Source organism: Abramis brama (assembly GCF_963993115.1).
Source record: "Abramis brama genome assembly, chromosome: 10".
NCBI lineage: Eukaryota > Metazoa > Chordata > Actinopteri > Cypriniformes > Leuciscidae > Abramis > Abramis brama.
The window spans coordinates 25534170-25541598 of NC_139972.1; the positions used below are offsets into that span (position 1 = coordinate 25534170).

At 36.3% G+C, this 7429-nt stretch overlaps 1 protein-coding gene across 1 annotated transcript in view; it reads right to left on the reverse strand.

Moving 5' to 3' along the window:
* Window positions 1-5219, reverse strand: part of stard13b (StAR related lipid transfer domain containing 13b) — an 83586-nt gene extending 78367 nt beyond the window's left edge. The window contains exon 1 of the mRNA XM_084126986.1: window positions 4951-5219. The gene's annotated coding sequence lies outside the window, so the exon portion shown is untranslated. The remainder of the gene's footprint in view (window positions 1-4950) is intronic.
* Between the last annotated feature and the right edge of the window lie 2210 nt (window positions 5220-7429).

Consider the following 7429-nt stretch of genomic DNA (forward strand, 5'->3'; position numbering starts at 1 on the left):
CTGTCAGTCTGTTTTGCAGGTTTTAGGCATTTTTTATCTGGTCAGTCTGGCTGAGACCAGTTTGACCATCATAAAACAGAAATGCATCTTAGATGGGTTCAAGTTGCGTTTTCTTCTCGGCATGGGAAATTTAGGAAAATACATTTCAGCATTGCACCTTATAATGGGACATTATGGAAAATCAGAAGTATTAGTCCAACAAAGACAAAAAAATGGCATTTGATATAAATGTCTGAATTACTTTTTTTATATTCTCTGTGGTAATCGTCAGTATACCAAATATGTTCAGTTTAACCCAGAATATTGCTTTAAATGAGATAAGGATACATTGGAGCATTGCTTATGGGATTTTATGGAAACGCACATGTATTTCACAGATAATTATTCTGACCTTTATAGAAGGAGCTGGAAATATGCAGTACAATGAGGAGAAATGGGAATAAAACGGGTAGAAATATTAACTAGGAAACCCAGAGAGGCAGAAAAAAAGAAGAAAAAAAAGAAAAACGAATCTCAAAGATGGAGAAAGACTGAATCCCAAAGAGTCACTCTGGGAATAGCAGAGAATCTCACAGACGCAGAGAAGGGATAACGCAATCCCAGAGAGGCAAAGAGGGAATAACAGGGAATCTTGCACAAGCAGAGGAGGGAATAACAGGGGATCTGAGGGGTTGAACATCTGGCTCAGGCTGAGAGCGTTCAAGTCTGGATCTGTTAAAGGCACGACGATGGTGACATCAGTGCTATGAGGAATCTGGCTCTTCGCTCTCCAGTGGCTGATTTACAATGTACCCGTCCATTCATCAGACGACCTAAATGTCCCAGACCAGGCTGTGGTTAGCAACCCTGCTAACCCCCTCATTACCCTCCAACCACACTGCACAAAAACACACATTAAACCACAGGAAATGTGTCTGATTGGTGGAGAAAGAAAGAACATTCCTTTCTGACACCTTAGCTTAAATGAACTGTGAAAGACCAATATTATTCTTGGCAGGACGTTCCTATCAATTGACTGATAGGGTGAAATCATGCCACTCAATTGTGCTATATTAAGATGTGATTGGTTTGTTTTTGTCAGATTTATCAATTAAGTATGCAAATTGCATCTGACATTGCATTGTAGAGTCCTTTGGTGCAATTGGTTTACGATCAACTTAGGCTAACAATGCTTTTGGGAAACGCGGCTGTGATCATTCCAGAAGTGAACACTAGGGTGTGGAAAGAAATGGAAATAACATGGACATTAATTAATTTATAAATTTTTTATATAAAAATGAAATGTTAGGTTTAAATTCATATGAATTTATAAAGTGTATATTTTAGATGATGTTACTAATCACCACCAGTTTTAAGTTTCAACATTTTTAGTCATCTTTTTAGCCCTTAAAGGTGCTCTAAGCGATGTTGGGTGACGTCACTTCTTGTTGACGTTCTAAGTATTGTCAAACAAAATGGAGGCTAGCTCGACCCTCCCTCCTCCCCATCCCGTCCCCTCCCCCTCCCTTCCGTGCTTCCTGAAACAGTCATGAATTCAGGACACGTTCCTTCTCCTTTTCCCTCCTTTGCTATTTGTTCATCGGAACGTCGTCTCTTCGGTCGTGTGTCGACCATATCAAAATTCAAGAGAATATAATTCTAACGTTAGTCGTTGTCGTTGTATAGGACATCTCTCCTCTAGCTAACTTCCATCTCTTCATGCTTCCTTCTCCTCCACTCCCCACACCCCCCTTCATGTGCACGCGCACTAACCCCCCAACCCCCACCCCCAAATCATTCTTGTTGGTTATTGGCTGGAACACTGTTTGTTATGTTTCGTGGTCCAGGCTGGCCCAGTTTGTTTTTGTTGCCGTTTGTGGAGCCTGGGTTGTCTACAGAGACCGCGTTTTTTTTACAGTGTGTTCAGGGGACAGGCAGCTAGCGGATAGTGAGGAGATGTTTGCTGTATGTGACAAAAAAACCTAAAAAACGTAGCACCTTTAAGTAATAATCTAATGTGAAAAATGACATTTTAAGTGTATAATTTTGAAAAGACTTTTTACACTTTTAACCAAAAACCAGCAACATTTTACTAGATAGAAAAAGAACCTAACTACTCAAATATTTAAATAAAAGCCATTCATTCCTAACTGAGTTGCCCAAAAACAATTTGTTTGCCAAAAAGACATGTTTGTGCCTATTTAGATCTCAAAACAACTTTCCATAAATATAATAGCATTAAAACCAACAATTAATTTAACAGTTAACCAACAATTAAATTAATCTAGTTATTGCTGTCAAAATATATATATATAAAACAAATATAAATATATAAAAAAATTAATAAAAATAAAAACTAAAATAAAACTAAAATCTAATAAATGGTCACAAAAATTATTTTCATCTTTGAAAGATATTATATATGTGGTTGATATCCATGCCCAAAACATAGATGAAAATGATTTTTGTGTTCATTTAGTTGACAAGTATTTATTATATATATTATATATACTGTATGTATGTATGCATAGGCCTATATATATATAGTAGTATAATAGTATAATAATAATAATAGTATTATGTATTATATAATAATATATTATTTATATTATTATACATATATGCCATAAAAAGTCATAAAAAGACAACATTGGTCTATTTCCAAGTCTTGACGTTTTTTTTTAGCTGTCAACTCAGAGGACATACTGTATAAAAACAAAGCATATTTCACTGACTGATACACTTTTCTGCACCTTCCTGCATGAAACTTTTTCCAGCGGTCATCAACAGATGGAAAGACTGAATATGTACTTCCAAGCATGCATAGAAAATCAGAGCTCTATGTGCTGTGGTGTTAAATGTGAGAATGGGGCCAGCTGGCAGCCCTGACTGTGGCCTTCACTCATTTAACACTTTGCCTTGCACTTTGCTCTCATTCTGTCTCTATCGTGTCACACACTCACAAAAACATGGTCCAGTTTCATCAAGAGAAAGGAAAACACACACCTGCCCTTAACAAAACATTTAAACTTTAAAAGCTGATAGAACTATGACCAAACACCGGACAAGGTCAGTGACTCACAGCCATCTTCAGCTCTGACTTCCCATGTCCCTGTGACACACATGCAAACAAGTTCATATGAAATCACACATGGTATATAACAGACTGAGGTTATGAAATATGTAACACTATATGTCAAATATCACAATGCACAAGAACTTGCGTAAGCATACATGACAATTAGCACTTTGGAAGATATCCCGCAAAACGCCGTACTCCACTTAAAACTACTTCAAACACTATTTTAATGGAAGATGACTAAAAAATAATTAGCCAAATCAGACCATTTAAAATGAACAAAAAGGTGACTAAATGGTGACAATTTTGGTGACCAGTCATAGAACCTAAAGTTTACATTTTTCCTTTCACGTGCATTTCATTTTAGCCTAAAATCTTAAAATAAATCTTCTTAAAAACTACTAAAACATAACCTAGAGAATACTGGCTTTAATATAATTTTAAATAATCAGTCACTCAATATGACAGGATTCATATTTAGATGTTGCAATTAACTTATTCTTGCCCAAATACTTTGTCTCTCATGAGAAACAGTGTTGCAAGAGTAACCCTGATTAGATCTAGTCCTCTCACCTCCTTTCCTTTACCCCGTTTTTCTCCAAAGCCACAGTAAAAGGAGGCCTCCTCATTCCCAGCTGTATAAAAGACTTGATCCAAACAGCCAAAGAGGATTCTGCACTGTGAATGTCACTCAAGCGTTCTACAAGTTTCTCGTTGAGCGCAAAGTGTTGCAAGACATGAAAAGGGGCGAACAGTGTTTTCTTTTCACTTTACACACTGTGAGTGACTGTTAACGCTGCCATTCCCATTCATTTTACAGAGATCGTTATTAATTCATTACACAGTGTACATTTCACCAGAACTGTAATGGTCCAGTAAAAAGCGTACACAGAGTTATTGACACGTGTAAGTTGAAGTAATCCTGCAGCTTCTTAGGCTATGTTCCTGATGTTTGATTCAGAGTCATGTTTTTTAGTTTTATTTCTTATATTTTAGTTTAGATTTCTTAGTGAGATTAAGATTTTAAATGTTCAAATTTGTATGAACATACAAGGGAAAGTTTATATAATATATAACGTCCTGTAACTCATCACCATTTTCTTTTAGTACTTTTAATAACTTTTTTTTTTACTTTCACTAGTTTATTTTAAATGGTCCTGCAGTGTTAAAATGTGTCCCGTTTCCTCCTCGGAGTAAAAAAAAATATATATAGTTGTGAGGTAAAGTATAAAGTATATGAGAAATAAAGTTGCAATTGGAGGGAATCACAATGGAGAAATATAAATCAAATTGCAAGACATAAAGTCACTTTGTGAGATATAAAGATGCAATTGTGAGATATAAAGTTTGAATGATTTATGAGAAATAAAGTTGAAATTTAAGAGGAAAAACCACAATTGCGCAATATAACTGTCATATTGCCACATTGGGAGATATAAAAATGGCAATCATAAGAAACTGGCTTCTGTTATGTAGTCTTTCCATCATTGTTCAAGCTGCACGCATAAATAATTATACAATAACTAACTAATTTAAAACAGTTTTAGATGTAGTAAATGCAGAATGTCATTTCACGTCGCAGAATATGTGAACTACATCTAAATATGTGATCTAAAATTATGGAAATCATATGAAACAATGTTTCCCAATGAGCCCTGATATTTCACTTTCACATCTAGAAGCAAATGAAATGAAACTTAAAATGTGTTCATCTGGCAGACACTTTCATCAAAGTGACTTCAAAGTATGCATTTCATCAGTATTCTCTGTCATGAACTTTAACCATCATCCACCTGCACTGAAGAGTCTCCAGCAGGTCAGCATTAAAGCTAAAGCCTCTGCCCTATACAGACTGACTTCTGCATATTAAAACAGATTGAGGACCATCTTACCTTAGAGTACTTCAGAATGTGCTAGGAAGTCCAACAGGCAACAGTTCATGATGAGGAGCTTGAAAAGTGTCTAAGGTCTCATTAAAACCAAGAAACGTGCGTGCGGACGCGCTCAGCATTCGAAAGCGTCTCTTTTTGCGCTTCTCCTTAGATATTCAAGACAACTCCTCCGCAGAGGGAGAGGTGCTGTCATCACAAATTCCCCAAAATCCCCACAGGCAACGGGAAGCCTCAGCATGCAGTGACTAAGACATTCAGAGTAAGAGTGGAAGGGGAGAAAGAATGTATAGTTGTTAGAATGATGGTTTGGAGGAGGAGCTACGGATAAGGGGAAAGGGTGAAAGAGAGAGAGGAAGAGAGGAGATACTGTTGTGTAAACAAGGCGCTGCACAAAGTATATTTGGATGTAAATAGCCAGCACTGGCTTTAATTGTGAAGGAGAACAGATCCATGTCTCAGTGTATGGCTCTGACCCCCAGTTCAACAGGGCTGGATGCATTCCAGGTAACACCACCATTATCAACAGAAAGCCATACGGATACTTTCTAAAACAAAAGAAATGGACGGACCAAGAAAGAAAGGGATATTTTACTTCACCATGGCTTTTTTCCATCAGGAGAGCTGTCTGGATCACCCAGGAAGTTCTGTGGCTGTGTCCAAATCCTAAGGCATATGTCAATGGCTTATCAGAAAGGGTTTTTGTATGAAGGTACTTCAGTTCAGTTTCCAGGGAACCATAGCATCACCTCTAATGATCTGGAACAAAATTTAAGAGATAACCAAGCAAATGTTTAATGGATACAGTGTTTGTTTCTTGGTAGAAAAGGAATCCCAAGTAAAAATAAACAAAAATAAGTATGTTAAAAAAAAACTATTTATAAAAACGACACATTTTAAATAAATAAAAAAACTTTGGAATCAGTCATGCTCTGATTCTTAATATTTAGGTTAAAACACATTTATAAAAATTACATTACTTAAAACTATATATATATATATATATAGAGAGAGAGAGAGAGAGAGAGAGAGAGAGAGAGAGAGAGAGAGAGAGAGAGAGAGAGAGAGAGAGATAATAATAATAATAAACAAAACAAAAATTGGATTCAGACATGATTCTGATTCTCCATAACATTATGCAGGTTTCTGATGCAGACTACCCTTATGTTTACTTTTATCTGATAAGGTCCAATGCTGATGTTCTCTTGTACAAAATTACACCTGCATTTCCCTCTGTGGTTGAGAAACATCCATCCACTTGTCCGTTCATCACTGTCCACGTTCACCTTAGAGGAAGCAATAGTCACAAATCAACATGGACTCCTGCTGACCCCCGTCTAGAGAAGCAGCCCTAGATCCCCTTCACTCATTCACAAAACACTCTTCCATTCTGCCTGCAGCCACTTCAGACTATCAGCAAATGCTTTCATGTTACTCAAACTAGGTACTCATTTCACATTATTCCAAAAATAAAAACCTCAGTAGCAATTTATCTTAATGTTTCTGTTGCAAGTTTAAAAAAATATGAAATAGGCTAACTCTCAGACTATAATCAATTATAATACATATTGTTAATGTTACTGAATACACCTGAAGAAATTCCAAACCTTTAAATTAGAAGTGTTTACATTGTACTCTAAAAAAGGACATAAAAGAAAAATAGAAAAAAATTGTGAATGGTGTTCACCAGTGCAAAACTCGCTGCCACAATGTCTTTTATTATGGTACTTTGTGGTTGCTAATACTCTGTGGTGCGTTTCCCTCACAACGATGTAACTCGTTGTTTAACCTAGTAGCCTACAATATATTGATGGAGAAACTAACCAACTAACACTTCCTTTGTTTGAAGCATGTAATTGCGCAAAATTTAATCCCATATACATGTGGTTAATTTATTCAGCAGCTTTCTCCACAATGTAATTTTTCAAATATGCTGCATTAACGAACATGGCACCTGATGCCTGCTTTACTATTTTTTGTTCCAAGTCATTTTGCTTTATTTGATGTTTGATTTATCATGGAGTTCCTCTGGCTACATCGTACTCCAGGGTTCCCTTTTATGCACTGATTGTTAAAATGCTCAAATGTATAGACTAGATCGAAACTGCTGCCAAAATAGAGCGTTAACGCATGCGATAATTTTTTTCAGTTTAACCCATTAAAAATATTAGACAATTAATGCAACATCCATTTTTCACGGTCATACTTTTATTCATGCAAATACTTTTAATCCATTTGTCTGTGAATCTCCTGACTGTGTGACACACACACAACTTGTGCACACAGAAAGCCTCTACAGACAGTGCTTGAATGGACAAAAACACACAAAATCATACCAAAATGCCGTTTTGTCGAGTATAATGATGAGTATCCTTGCACGCATTTTAAATGTGTTAAATGAAGTCTTAAATTAATGTAAAGAGTTGTGAGAAAATGTGAAGCGTGTCAGCAGCTGCAGGTCTTAAAGAGACAGCGGCCAAAT